The sequence below is a fragment of the Peromyscus californicus genome, unplaced genomic scaffold (assembly GCF_007827085.1).
Source record: "Peromyscus californicus insignis strain IS unplaced genomic scaffold, ASM782708v3 Scaffold_7__1_contigs__length_154581171, whole genome shotgun sequence".
In the NCBI taxonomy this organism is placed as follows: Eukaryota; Metazoa; Chordata; class Mammalia; order Rodentia; family Cricetidae; genus Peromyscus; species Peromyscus californicus.
Window position 1 is genome coordinate 4,589,197 of NW_026294595.1, and position 14,273 is coordinate 4,603,469.

Genomic DNA, 14,273 nt, shown 5'->3' on the forward strand with positions numbered 1-14,273 from the left:
GCATCCCCAGACCAAGGCCGTGGTCTAAAGGGCGTCCCTGGGGGAAGGAAGAGACAGACAGACAGACAGCCACACCCGGAGACCCGGAGTCGTGCTGGCTGGGCGGAAAGCTTGCCGACCCAGACTGGGCCGTAGGTGGCGCCCCAAGGCTGCAGTTTGCGCTCCCTCGCGGTCCAGTGCCGGCTGTTCCTCGCCGGCGTGGTCATCCCCACCGTCTGGGTCCACGGGACACCGTGAGTCAGTTGGGGCACTAGGGCTGACCCCAGGCCTGCCAGAGCCAGCCACGCACGGGCATTGGACGTGGAGGAAAGCCTGGAACAGCTTCCTTGTCCCTGCAGCTGCCCGCTCCAGGGCCTTGGTGTTAAAGGCGGGCCCCACTCGCGCAAGGGGCGGTGTGCCCGAGTTGGGGTCCCCGGCCGCGTGGTGAGCCCGAGTACTCGGGGTGCGTGTGCACGACAGGCGTGGGCGTGGGTGCCGGGGACGCGCGTGGGATGCAGGGCCGCCGCCCGGTGCTTCCTTTGTTCCCGCGCCGAGCTGCAGGCGGTGGTGTCGCGGCCTCCCTCCGTGCCCCGCCCTGCCGTCATCTGTAGTGGGAGAAGGTCTCAGTTCCTGCGAGGCAAGTGTCCGTGGGCCCTGCCGCGGTGGCTCACTCCCTTGACCCCGGAATTACACTGGAGAAAGCCGTGCATCCCCTCCACAGCCTGGACTCAGAACCTGCTCAAGTCCCCCAGCACCAAAGTGGCATTCCAGCTTCCAGGCCTAGGGGACCCAGGCTCCAGGACCAGCTTGTGTGTGTGTGTGTGTGTGTGTGTGTGTGTGTGTGTGTCGCGGGGGGTGGGGAGAGGTCGAGCTTAGAGGTGACCCAGGAGGGCAGCGTGGCAGGTGTCCGGTGAGAGGGCCTCAGGTCATCCCAGTACAAGGACACAAAAGTCCACAGACTGTCTGCTAAGTGGGGACCCAGGTCGGAGATCGCTAAGCCGAGCCAGACAGAGGTGTAGTCTCCAAGAGCCGGTGCCACCCACTTAGGCACCTGCGTGCGGGGACTGGAGGCTTGCAATGGCAGATCCTCAGGCCACCAAAGCTGAAGCCACTGGTGACCATGGTATGCCTGTGTCCCTCCAGCCCCATCACTCTCCCACAACTGGATTTTCCGGTTTGTCAGTTGGGTGTCTTTTTATCCATCACCTAGGCAGCCGCTTCTTTTTTGTTGTTAGCTTTGTTTTTCGAGACAGGGTTTCCCTGTGCATCCCTGGCTGTCCTAGAATTCACTTTGTGAACCAGGTTGGCCTGGAACTCACAGAGATCCTCCTGCCTCTGCCTCTGAGTGCTGGGATTAAAGGTGTGCGCCACCACCGCCCGGCACACCTAGGCAGCTTTTAAGTCCAGACAGCCCTGCTCAGAACCCAGCCAGTACTTGTGAGCCCCCCAGTGGCTGCTTGCCCTGCACTGGGTGAGCAAGGTTACTCTGGGACCCCTGACCCTGGCCGGGGCACAGTGGTTAGGGACACAGACTGGATTCTGTACCAGTTTTTCTGCCTTTGTAGGAGGCTCCTGCACACCACACATTCTGAATCTCAGGACAGGGACAGTAGGACTCCCCACCCTTTGCTGGTACCTAGAAAGTGAGCCATTACTTGACCCTGTTTACCCATTTTCAGGGCCCATTCAGGGGCCCCCAGGAACCCCACTCACCACCCCCAAAGACAGCACCCAGTCTTGAGAGGGCTGGACTCTATGGTGTAGCTGCTGTGTTGGCAGCTACACCCCAGGAATTCTGACCCAGATGTGAGAAGATGGGGGGCTCATGGCCCTGATGTATGGCTCTGGGTGGGGGGATGGACCCAGGTGCAGCCCCAGGAAGGTGATATACACAATTACAGCTGACCGGCTCACTCCTGTCCTGCCATAAATGACAGTGAAAGAGTAGGTCCAAGGACAGTGAGGTCTAGCCTGGGCTGTGGCCTGGGCAGGGAGGGGAACAGGTCTCTGGTAAGAAAGGTGGGTCAGGCCAGGACTGAAGAAGGGGTCCTTGCTAGCCAAGGTCATTCCAAGACTCTGGCCTTTGCTGTCCAGTTGGCAAAATTCCCATGACTGGGGGACGGGGCTGAATGGCGACTCCTATTTGCTGGGAGCCTGGGTTGTCCTGTTGCCTGTAAACTGCTGACACAGTAAGTCGTCCCATTCCTGGGAGGTCTGGGGTGGGGTGGAAGAGGGGCCCAACTCTGCCAGCTTCTTGGAAGCATCCAATTCTTGGCTGGGCCAGCGCTGGGGTACCTGAGAGGGTTTGAGGGTTGGGAGCGGTTGGGGACTCACATTTCCCCTCCTTCATCAATAGTCATTTATTGAACATCCACTGTTTGCCCCCGGCTCACACTGAGCAGGACAAACTCTGTTCCCTCTGCTCCTACGGGGCCATGTCTACTGGGGCTGGGCACTAAGTGTGTATTTATTATTATTGTTACTATAAATGTATATAGGTGGTACATGTGCACACGTGTGTGTATGTGGAGGCCAGAGGACATCAGGTGTTCTGCTCTGTCACCTTGTTGAGACCAATCTCTCACTAAGCCTAGACTTAGACAAGTGACCGACAAGCCCTAGTGATCTTCCCACCCCATCCCTCACAGCTCTGCGGTCACAGGCATGCACATGGCCACGGGTGCTGAGGATTCGAGCTCAGGGCCGCATGCTTGCACAAGTACTCTTGCCCACTGAGCCGTCTCAGCAGCCCCTGAGTAAGTACTATTTGATTCCAAGGACAGGATATGCAGGAGTTGGTATAGACTGGGGTGTGGGGAGCAGAGGCCCCACAAATACACAGATAGCCATCCATTCACAGCCTGAGGTAGGAAGGGTGGGGCTTTTGCGTGGCAGGTAGGCCGGCTGTGGGCCACAGCTCCAGAAGGAAAAGGAACCAGCAGGTGAAGCTTTCAGGGGAGAAGTGAACAGAGTCCCGGACTAGGGCAACTCTGGGTCTTGCCCCAAGTCTGTGGGAGGTGGGAGCCCTATGGCTCCCAAGGTGCAGCCACACCTGAGCCAGCCCAGGTAGGATACTGATGTTCTGAGAAGCCCCAAGTGGACCATGGTCTCTGAGGAGAAGACAGATGGAGGCTGAGGTTGTGGAGAGGCAGCACTTGACCTTGGACATTCTGTATGCACGTGGGCAGGGAGGAAACAGAATATGGAGGTAGCAGATAGCCACTAGGCCGCGGCTCCATTGGCTCTGGGCTTGATCCATTCTGGGCCTTTACATTCAATGGGGCCTGGCTGGCCTGGCCATGGACTTCCAGAGGCAACGGATGGTCTGACTGAGGGGAGGGGCAGATGGGGCTGCGGTGTGGGGCGGTGTTCCCGGAATCCCAGATCAAGCCGTAATAATTTGTTTCAGAATTAATGTGGGTTCACACCATCTTTGCTGTTCTAGCTCAATGAAGATAAAATAAAAATGTACTCCCCTCCCCCAAATGGAGGGAGGGAGACCAAGTCTAATTGCGCCAGCTGGGCCGGCCGCCTGAAGCCACCACTGGGAATAAATCTCTCAGGGAGGGCCACTTGGCCCTCTCGGTTTCTATCCAACAGGGCCTGCTGGCCCTAGTCACTGCCGTTTTATTTAGCTGAGAATCTTTTATTGTGTCTGGATTTGGAAGTTCTGTTCTCCCAGGGCTGAGATCTCATCAGATTTCACCAGCTCTATGGCAGGGGCATGGCCAGATACTCACAGGCCAGATTCTTGGTGCTGGGTACCAGGGAAGGGATCAGCAGTGGCCACCTCTGGCTACAGTGGAGAGCCCAGGCCTTTTGGGGGAAGAGCAGTGGCTTTTTGTCTCATTTTGGGGGATTCAATCCAAGGAAGCCAACTGAAGCAATATGCTCTCCCCCGACTCACCCATTCTTCCATTCACGTATCGTACATTCAGCCAACACATGCTTTTTATACGCCTTCTTTGTGCCAGACTCTGAGGGTAAGAGGTGGCCGGGCAGGCGGGCAGGCGGGCAGGCAGACAGGCGGGCAGGCGGGCAGGCGGGCAGGCTTCCTGTCAGGGTCACCATCTTTGTCTTACCACGCCTCAGGGTTAGCATGCCCTCATCTTGGACATCTCTGATGGTCCTTTCTCCTCAATATTTCATTTTATTCTATTGGCTCATCAGGTTCAGAAGAGGAGGTATTAATCCAGCATGTTTAGAACTATAGGAAGCTGACAGAGTGTTCTTCTTTTTGTTTGTTTGTTTTTTTCAAGATCAGGTTTCCCTGCGTAGCCTGGGCTGTCCTGGAACTCACTCTGTAGACCAGGTTGGCCTCGAACTCACAGAGATCCACCTGCCTCTGCCTCCCGAGTGCTGGGATTAAAAGTGTGCACCACCACCGCCTGGCAACTGAGAACATGTTCTAAGAAGCAAAAATAACTCCTCATGTTCTGGTGACATGTGACTGCCGAAGCTGCCGAAGCCTCAGTCCTGAACTGGACGTGGGGTTGAGACCTCAGGCTCTTTCTCCTGGCCACACGTGCTCTGTGCAGTGTGTCAGCTAGTCTCATGCTTTAATAAGTTGTCCACACGTGCCTTTGGGCTGTCAATCAGATTTATCTTCGTTCAGGCTGACGTGGACCCGCCAGATGCCTCCATCTCCAAAGGGCCGATTATAGCGTCCTCTGAAAGAGCTGGCTTACGCAGTGCTGAGGACTCCAGGGCTTCCGGTGTGCTAGGAGACCCCATAGCCCCAAATCAAATCAGAGTCTAGGGCCTTGAGCATGCCGGACCGGTGCTCTACCACTGATCCATGTGGGCAGAGGCTCCTGGAGTCTTTGGTCAGGGGCATAATGCAGCTGGGCCCGGCATAGCCAGCGTTTCAGGTACAGGTGTGGCGGGGCTCATCAGTGTCTGCATTAGGGAAGCTCAGGGTCCAGTGGGGAAACACAGGCAGAGCCTTGCTGTCAACAAGGTTCAGAGCCTTGTGAGGCTGAAATTGAGTCCCCACAGCGAGGTGCTAAGAGGGTGGAAACTTGATCTGTGGTAGCAAGTTGGAGGCAAGTTGGATTATAAATAAAAATGGCCTGATGTTGACCTCTGACCTTCACACTCATGTTCACATGTACACACACACACACACACACACACACACACACACACACACACACACGCACACCGCACACGCACAAATGATGTACCCTAGTCCACGACATAGAAAATGGACTGGTAGAATCTCCAAAATCTTTAAAGGACTCAAGCACTCAGTGACATGAATTCCCCAGATAATAACAGAGCAATGACCCATATGGACTTCTCACAGCAGTGACAAATGCCCCACTGTTCCCATCAGGAAACACGGTGACAGCAGGCCCTGCTCTGGGCACCCAAGACTCTGAGGCTCCCTGGGGTCTCAATGTATCTCTGGCTCACTGGCATCTTGGACACAGGGTCATTACCAGGCCCCTGGCACCTGTGGAGTGCCGGAGGCCACCCTGGTCCTCACTCACAGCAGGGAACCTGTTCTCTGGGGCTCTGGGCACTTCCATCCTCTTTTAATTAATTAAAATACATGTCACCAAGAGGACAGCAACATCGCTCGGTGCCATCCACTCGGCGGCCCCCAGAACATGGTTTGACTTTTGTTGTAGGCCTCAGCCAACGGGGGTTCTGCTCTGGGGCCATTTGGTCAGGGTTGAGGAGTAGATGGCTCAGGCAGGATGGTCCCACAAACTGGACGGAATCTCACCCTCATTCCAGTAGCAGGTGCCAAACCACATGCAGCTGCCACAGGATGGGAAATAGGAATGCCTGGTGGGCCCCCATATCTTGGTTAATTTTTTTTTTCCTTTCAGAGCTAAGGACCGAACCCAAGGCCTTAAGCGCTCTACCACTGAGCTAAATCCCCAACCCCTTCTTGGTTAATTTTCTTAAAGAATTAGTTTTAATCCTGTAGATGTGAATGTCTGTGTGTGGGTATGTGTACATGTGCAGGTGCCCATGGAGGCACCAGATCTCTCAGGCATGTGTGAACCACTGATGTGATATGGGTGTTGGGTATTGAACTTGGGTCCTACTCAAGAGCAAAACCCACTCTACCTCCGGGCCATCTCTCCAGCCCCTACATCTGGCTAATGTTTTAGAGCTAATTTCCTTCCGGTATCTTGCAGGAGAGGAAGCTGAGGCCCGCAATTCGAGGGGAGACACTGGGAAGAAACTGTAGTGTGCTCCCACTGGAGCCACACGCTCTCTGAAGAAGGCTCCTGAGAGGGACCCAAACTGGCCCTCTGGACTTCCGGCTGGGTCCCTACTGTGAGCCATAGCTTCCTTTGAAGGGAACTCGGGGAGGGCCCGCCCCCCCCCCCCCCCCCCCCCCCCCCCCCGTGCAGCAGGTTGATGGGATCCGAAGCGGCCGGCTCAGGCAACATGGGGATCCAGCTGGGAGGGTTCCCCTCTGCAGCACGGCTTGGGTCTGGTTCTCCTTCTGGGCCTCAGCATCGCTGCAGGTCTGTGGCTGCAGCTTGCTTGCTCGCTCTCGGGGTGCAGGCAGGAGGCGGTGGGTTTGAGGCAGCTTGGGCTCCAGGCCAGTGAGCTGTGAACTAACAACTCCAGTGACTACCACACCACAAAACCAAGACAGAGAAGAGCAGGAAGGAGGAAACTGTTCGTCCGTCCGGCATCTGATGTTGTTCGCCAGCTCTGCCACCGGCCTGAGAATATGGTGCCTGCCCTCCCCCACCCCCCAACCAGGTTCAAGGACAAAAGCTCACCCGCCCTGGAGCACACGGGGTGAGAGCTGGGGCTGCTTCTCAGGCTGCGCTCCTCTCCCCAGTGGTTCCCATCTCCCGTACAAACATATTTATTGGGTTTGATGGCAAACACATTATGCTTGTCCCAGGAAGGGCACTTCCAAAGAGAAAACCTTGAAGTCCGGGAAATAATGATGGGGAGTTAAATTAAACTGCATAAAACCCTCCCGAGAGATAACGTCAGGGTGAGTTACAGGCCCGATAAGGGACTGGGGGTTCTCAGAGGGGGGCTCAAAAGGTCGCCCAGCAGTGCGCAGAGGACCAGGAATCGTAAATATGGGGGCAAGATCCCCAGCTGGGGTTGCCGGGGTGAAAATATTGGGGTCATTCCAAAAACAATTATCCTGCTTTACTTTTCACATCTTGTAAATCTTTTGCCTTTTGTAAGAGATTTCTGGAGAGAAACATACTTTGGAAGCTTTAACCGATTTTGTAGCTGCTTCTTGGTGGTCGAGCTAAGAGCAAACAGAAAGACAAAAGGGGAGAAGTAATTACCCAGCATCCTCAGGGGCATAGGGATAGTCGACAAGCTCCATCCTATTCTTTGGAGATGTGGGCTCTCCTGGGGTTTGGCTTACCCCATTTGGAGCCAGGACGCAACGTAACAATTACTTTTGTTTTGGATCTGGTTATACTGGGGCTCTTGCCTCAGTTCCAGCCCCCTTTGGGCCCGACATGGCAGCTGAGAGGCAGCCATCTTGGCTCATCTTGGCTCCTGACTGAGTGTGAAGCCACCTGGCTGATGTTGCTGTCACCTTGGTGACATGTATTAAGGCTCCTGTCCCCACAAAGAGCCTGTGAAACTAGAGAGTGGGTCCAGGCTGTGGCTAGCCCTGTCCCCACGGCTCTGGGTCCAGCTTTCTTCTTTCCCCATCTGGTTCCAGGTTGGGACAGCAGAAGGTCACAATTTATCTTATAAATACTTACTGGCACCTGGGCCAGGGCGACTGCTCTTCTGGAGGCCTAACCACCTCAGGCTGGCTGTGAGCTTCACTTTGTAGGCAGACATTCATTAGGTTTCTCTGTCACCTTTCCTGAAGTGCAGGGCTTGACAGCTCAAAACAGGCTCTGGGAGCCCTGCAGGAAGGGACCCTGTAGTCACACACACCACAGTGTTCAGCAAACCTCCGGGCCACAGAATCTCTCTGGGAGCCTTTAACATCATGCTGTTTCTCCCTAAGCCTCTGCTTGTCCCCGAACTTGGGTAGGATGTTCCCTCTGGGAGTCAGAGCTCACAGGCAGATTAGCGACAGAGGAGTGACTGTGGGCTTGGGAATCTGGGTGGTCTGGTGGCTCTGGCGTCCTCAGGGAAACAGTGTGGCTTGGCCCTTATACACTAGCTCAGCTGGAGCCTCACAGTACCCAACAGCACATCATATCGCGTGTCCCACTGCCAGCATTGGCTCTAAGGGCTGCTCCTAGGGACTGCGGGGTTCAGAGTCACCCTGCAGAAAACCCTGCATGGCTGTGGACAGGCGCTGGGGCTGAGGTGACTGGGTCAGCTCAGGTAGGCTTCCTGGAGGAGGAGGAGGAGGGCATGGTGTTGGCTGGTAATAGCCCTGCTTAATTCGTGCAGGGAGGCTGTGGACAGCAAGGTTCTGGAGGGACAGAGAGGCTGGTTCAAATCCTGGGTCAGTCTACTCTCAGCCCCTGTGTACCTTGGGAAGATAGAAGGACTCTCCAGCCCGAAGTTTCCCATCACTACGAAGGGCTAAGGCAGAGGCTGAGTGTGGTCGGCTGACCAAGGCAGTGGCTGCTCGCTCTGCATCGCTCCGAAAAGCCAGAGACGAAAACACTCCCTGACCTGAAAGAGCCCAGCTGGACGCTCCTGTGGGCCTGGCAGACATGACTTCACAAATCAGATGTGACAGGTCAATGTGTGCCAAAATGGTGGCCAGCTGCTTGGCTGAGAGGAGGGCTGTTCAGAGAGCAGGACATGTCCTCTGAGAGAAGGCGGCCGGCCGGCCTGGGGCCCAGTGCAGGTGTGCAGGTGGTGCTTGGCTGCTTGGCTGGCTGGCTTGCCCGTGCTTTAGAACCAACACATGTGTACACACATACACACAGACACACACACGCACAGAGTGCATATAAAGACATGTATGGACACACGTGTTCATACAGGGATATAGACACACATGAACTTACACATACAAACTCATATATCATAGGCATACATAAATACATACATACTGACTCTTAGCTCAGGCACACACAAGTACATACATAAGCCTGTGGCCCAACCTTCCCTATGGATACAAGTCACGCGACTACACATGCACATAGGTGTATGCTCACTCTTCCTACCACACCACCCGGCTGCTGCTGGGTAAGCTCTTCTTCCCTCAGGTTGCCTGACTGGAGTGAGAACCAGGGGCAGATTTCCAAGGATCTCCCCCTTCTGGGCAAACTCCTTCCTCTTTGGGACCTGTCACTGCGGACCTATGTTGCAGCTGCTGCTTTGGAATTGAGAACAGTTTAAAACACTTAGAGACATCCACTTCCTGTCCCCTGGTGCCCTGCCCTTGTCCTAGAAGAGCTGCCAGTCACAGGTGTACTTCCTCACACCAGGGATTGGCTGGGGGTGAGCGTGCGACTTACGCTGGCCCGGGAGGGTACTGGACTGCCTTGTCCCTTGTGGGGGACACCCTGCTCGGGGGTGGGAATAGGCACAGGTGCAGACAATGGCACTGAGGGAGGTCACAGCGATACATGTGGCTGACACAGAGCCTGGGTGTGGTGTGGCCACCAGGGGGAAGTTTGCCAGAAACATTGGAGTCCCGTCCCTGAAGAAGGTTCCTCACAGGGGCCCAGGCAAGGCGCAGACCTCCCTTCTCGACATGAAAGAAGCTAACAATTTTGGGGTAACAGAAGGAACCCCCTTTCTGTAGCACCTGAAGGTCCTCTGCACACTGATCTTTGGCCCCTTCCTCTAGTCATGTTCTTGGTGAATATCCTTGGGGTTCCTTTTCTGGGAATCTGTGCTACTCAGATGTTCACCCGGAGGATCCTCAGCTCCTACTGTATAGAGAGGTCCAGCAGCCGCCTGTCACAGAGGCGGGTCAACTGCACATGGAGAATGGGAGCCCCAGGACTTGGTTCCTAAGAACAGGATCAGGTGACATCATTCCTGTCTCAGGGCTCTCATGGGAGTGGAACAGGCAGGCACCAGGAGACACTGGTAATGAAGGTGCTCCTTGTGGGTGGAGAATGCTCAGGCTTAGCCAGTGGCCCTGTTCTCCAGGCATGGGTCAGGCATGAGACCTCGAGCCTGAGCTGTCCAGAGTGTGGCAGCGACTCACAGCCCGTGACACAGAGATGCTGGTTGGAGCCCAAACTGAGTTATCCCTGTAGGTTCCATATCTGTCCAGGAGTGACAGGAACTCAAGCTGTCCATGACATCTCACTTCCTGTCTCCACACGAGATCTTTCTGGCTTGAACTCTGTGTAGCTGAGGCTTACCTTAAACTCCGCCTCTCCTCTCCTGAGTGCTGGGATACCATTTGTGTACCATCCAAACAGGTTTCCCTATCACTGGGATTGAACCCAGGGCTTCATGCACAGTAGGCAGGCGCTCGAGCGTACCCTAGCCTTATCTTCAGCCTTTCCTGTTTCAGCTAGGGTGACTTGCACAGATGGCCAGGCAAGCCCTTTGCAATGAAGGCTTTGTTTAGGGCCAGCGGCCAATGCTCTGGGGCCTGCCTGGGCACTGTCTCCTGAACTCTTCTGCCCTGTTTCACAGATGGGTCCTCAGAGGGACCCTGGTGTGGTGACTTAGAGCAGCCCAGCCATAGTGTACCTCAGAGAGACCCCATACCTGGGCCTGTTCAATCTCTCACCTTCTTGCTAGGTGAGAAATGGCTAGGGCCCTTCCTGGCTGCTGCTGGACTGTACCAAGAGCCAGAACTCACAGACCATTCACGGGCTTTGCAACCATCTCTGGGTCCCGGTCAAGGGTCTCTTAGGATCTGGGGCTCCTGGGGCATGAAGAATCATAATAAAGATGCTGGCTGCAGCTGGCTGAGGCTGGCTGCGGCTTCTGCATCTCTGCCCTGTACATCTGGCATGTGTGGTCCTGGAGCCTGGCTGCACTGCTCACATCCTTGCTTAGATGTTGGATTCCCAGGGACCTGGCTGGGCACTTAGCTGCTTCCTGTCCTCAGGGGATGTGCCCTGCCAGACTGGCATCAGGGCTCTCAGGAGGCAGGCTGGAGACCCTGCTCCCTGGTCACCTGCTGTCCAGGCAGGTCGTCGTATAGTCTGGAGTCAATGGAATCAGGAGCTGTCTATGGCTCCTGTGGTCCAAGTCTCCTCTGCTCCTTAAACCAAAAAAAGGCACCGTTGTCCTTGACTCTATGCTACTGTACCCTGAACCCAGAACAAGGCAGCTACCCCACTCTCTGCAGCCGCCCCCCCAAACTTCTCCTTTCCTGTGTCTTCACCTGCATATGACCTTGGGCAAGGCGACAGGCACGGCCAAGCATGTCAAGAGCCCCATGCAGGCAAACGGCACAGCAAACCTGAGCCCGGCAGCGTAGTTGCCGCAAAGCCAAGTCTCTTGTCCTCGAAGCGCCTCGTGTGGGGACCCTCCACTCCCCAGGGAAGCCACCAATCACAGCTGATGTCCCCGTGGGGACTGCAGTCTTCCAACAGCTCCCCAGCATGCTAGGGGCTAGCCAAAAGAATAACACCCCAAATGAGGTGGGCATGAAGATTTGTGGTAACCTTGCTTCTAGAACTTTCTTAATTTACAGCTTCTTCCAGCTGTTTTCTTTTTTTTTTTTTTTTCCCTCCAACACACATCAGTTAAGTTCTTAACACAGTCAAGGGCTTGAAGAATGCTAAAAATTTAATATATGTTAAAAGGGTATTAAATTCTAAACTAAAATTTGCATGGAAATACGACATTAAAATATTTTTAGCTTTCAGGAAGCTGGGGGCTGTAACACAGACAGATTTTATCTGTTTAAAAAGAATTAGCTTTCCAGTATTTCTCCCGGATCCCAGGAGTGAATGTGTGAAGATATGAGGCCTGCCTGAGGCTGCTCAGCTGATGTGACAGGGAGGGGAGCAGGGCCAGGTGCTAGGGCTCTTGGAGGAAAAGTACAGACCTTGCTGCACCCCAGGCTGCCCTGCAGGAGAGGCCCTGCTGCTGCGGGAGGTGTGGCCAGTGTGCTCTCCAGGAGTGTGTGGCTGGGCCGCATGGCTACCAGGCCCCTGCCCTACTGCACACAGCAGGCCTGTGCACGTCGCTGTATTCAAGGTGGGGAGCTGTCATGTTTGTCGGAGGCTGGGTCCTGGGCCTGGACTCACAGGGTATAGGGAGATAGATGTTAGTATTCTCTGTGGATTCCTTGGCTGGATCCCTGGTGCTGGAGCAAGACCCCGAGCGCAGTTTCTTCTTTCCCTCACAGAGCTGGTTTCTTTAGGCCGAACCCCACCACCAGGACAACCTCTCACAGCTTTTATTTTACAGAGGCCAAGGCAGATTAAGACAGGTGTCCTGATCCCTGACTGCAGAGGAGTAGGGCTGTGCTGCCATGCTAGAGGCCACCGCTACCTCCTGGTCACCTCCATGAGGCTGGGTGGGCAGCTGCTGTGGTGTGCAGGAGAGGGCACAGCTGGCAGTGCCCTGGCCTCAAGAGAGAGCCGGCTGGCAGAGGGTGTTAGGCGGAAATGGCCACTCACGGCCTCTGCACCTCGGGGAGGTTCCTCATTGGCAGTTAAAAATCTATTGTGACTTGTCAGAAAAATGAATAAATGTGTGCATTAACTTTTCATTCCAGACCTCAGCCTGTGTTTGTCTAATCAGGAGGTGAGCGGCGGCGGCCAATGCAATGGGAGCTTTCCTGCCGTCAGAGGAGTTTAACTGCACACTGAACAGGCTGGAGCCACTTGAAACATAATCCCATTGCGCCCGAGAACTGGCCTGGCGACTCCCTGGTGGTCTTCGCATCTGGCGGCCGAGTCCCGATGGAAACAAATATTCAAGCCTTGGCCCTCCAGCCCCACACTCCCTGCCGTCTGGCCCTCATCAGTGGGCTGGAGAAGGTGTGGGGCGCAGAGACACCAGGGGGACAGGAGCTGCCTAGTTTTTGTCAGCTTGCTGCAGACTAGAGTCGCTTGGGAAGAAGGACCTTCTACTGAAGCTCTACCCTCATCCCACTGGACTGCAGACAAGCCTGCAGGGCATTTTTTGATTGATGATGGATGTGGAATGGACCAGCCCACTGCCAGCCCTGGGCAGGTGGTCCTGGGTGCTGTAAGAAAGCAGGTTGAGCAAGCCAGTAACCAGCACTCTTCCGTGGCCTCTGCTTCAGTTCCTACCAGTGGGGTCCCTGCTCTGGCTTCTCTCATGATGGACTGTGACACGGAACTGTAAGTTGAACAAACCCTTTCGTCAAGTTGCTTTTGGTCACAGTGTTTACCACAGCAACAGAAAGCAAAGGCGGACAGGACCCCAAGTGGCTTTCTTTTCTCCATCTGTAAAGTGGGGGAGAGCTTGGCCTGGGGTGGCCAAGATTTGTGAAATAGAAATGAGTCTATAGACTCTGAAATGCAGGCAGGGGTGGGCACTGGTCGAGATCTTCAAGGCAGGGTTGGTAAGATGGCTCCGTGGGTAAAGGCCCTTTCTGTCAAGCTTGATGACCTGAATTTGATCCCAGGACTCACATGGTTTAAGGAGAGAACCAACTCCTACAGTTGTCCTCTGACCTCCACATGTGTGTGCCTGCCACACAGAAAATAAGACAATACAATGTAATAAAAATATTTTCAAGCTGGGTGGTGGTGGCGCACACCTTTAATCCCAGCACATGGGAGGCAGAGGCAGGAGGATCTCTGTGAGTTTGAGGCTAGCTGGTCTACAGAGTGAGTTCCAGGACAGCCAGAGATATACAGAAAAATCTTGTCCCAAAAAAACAAAAAAAACAAAATTTTTTTTTTTTCAAAAATTTCCAAGGATAGCTCCTGTCCCCTGTGTGGGATATGGCTCTCATCATGACATGATTGTAGGATATCTGGATGGTGGTGGTATAAAAATGTTTCCCTGTTATTTATGTGTGCAGTGTTTTGTCTACATGGATGTCTGTGCACCACACGTGTGCCTGATGCCCATGGAGGCCAGAAGAGGGCACAAGATCCCCTGGAACTGGAGTTACAGACACTTGTGAGTTACCATGTGGGTGCTGGCAATTGAACCTGGGGTCCTTTGAAAGAACAGCCAGTGTTCTTAACTGTTGAGCCATCTCTCCAGCCCCTTACGTGGATGAGTGTTAACCTGAATAGTCACATATTTATTTCAGGGGACCAGAGAACACACAGTGCTCACTAAATCCTGACGGCATGGCTCTGCTTGTTTGGATGGCTCTGAAGGCGAGAGGCTGCTAGTCTGCATGAAAAGGAAAAGTTCAGTTGTAGGCAAGGTGCCCCTGGAGTGGCCAGAGAAGGGGGACACTGGCGAAGTACGCGTGTGACTGTCCATCCTCGGTGGCTACCCTTCCT

The 14,273-nt window shown here is 54.6% G+C and overlaps 1 long non-coding RNA gene across 2 annotated transcripts; it reads left to right on the forward strand.

The window, feature by feature from the left end:
• The first annotated feature begins 329 nt into the window (after positions 1-329).
• LOC128102506 (uncharacterized) lies at positions 330-13,824 on the forward strand. 2 transcript variants are annotated; one of them, XR_008215446.1, is made up of 2 exons: positions 330-442; positions 12,557-13,824. It is a non-coding gene; the product is annotated as an uncharacterized LOC128102506 (long non-coding RNA). The 2 variants fall into 2 exon arrangements; XR_008215447.1 differs by having other exon boundaries at positions 335-6,276.
• The last annotated feature ends 449 nt before the right edge of the window (positions 13,825-14,273 follow it).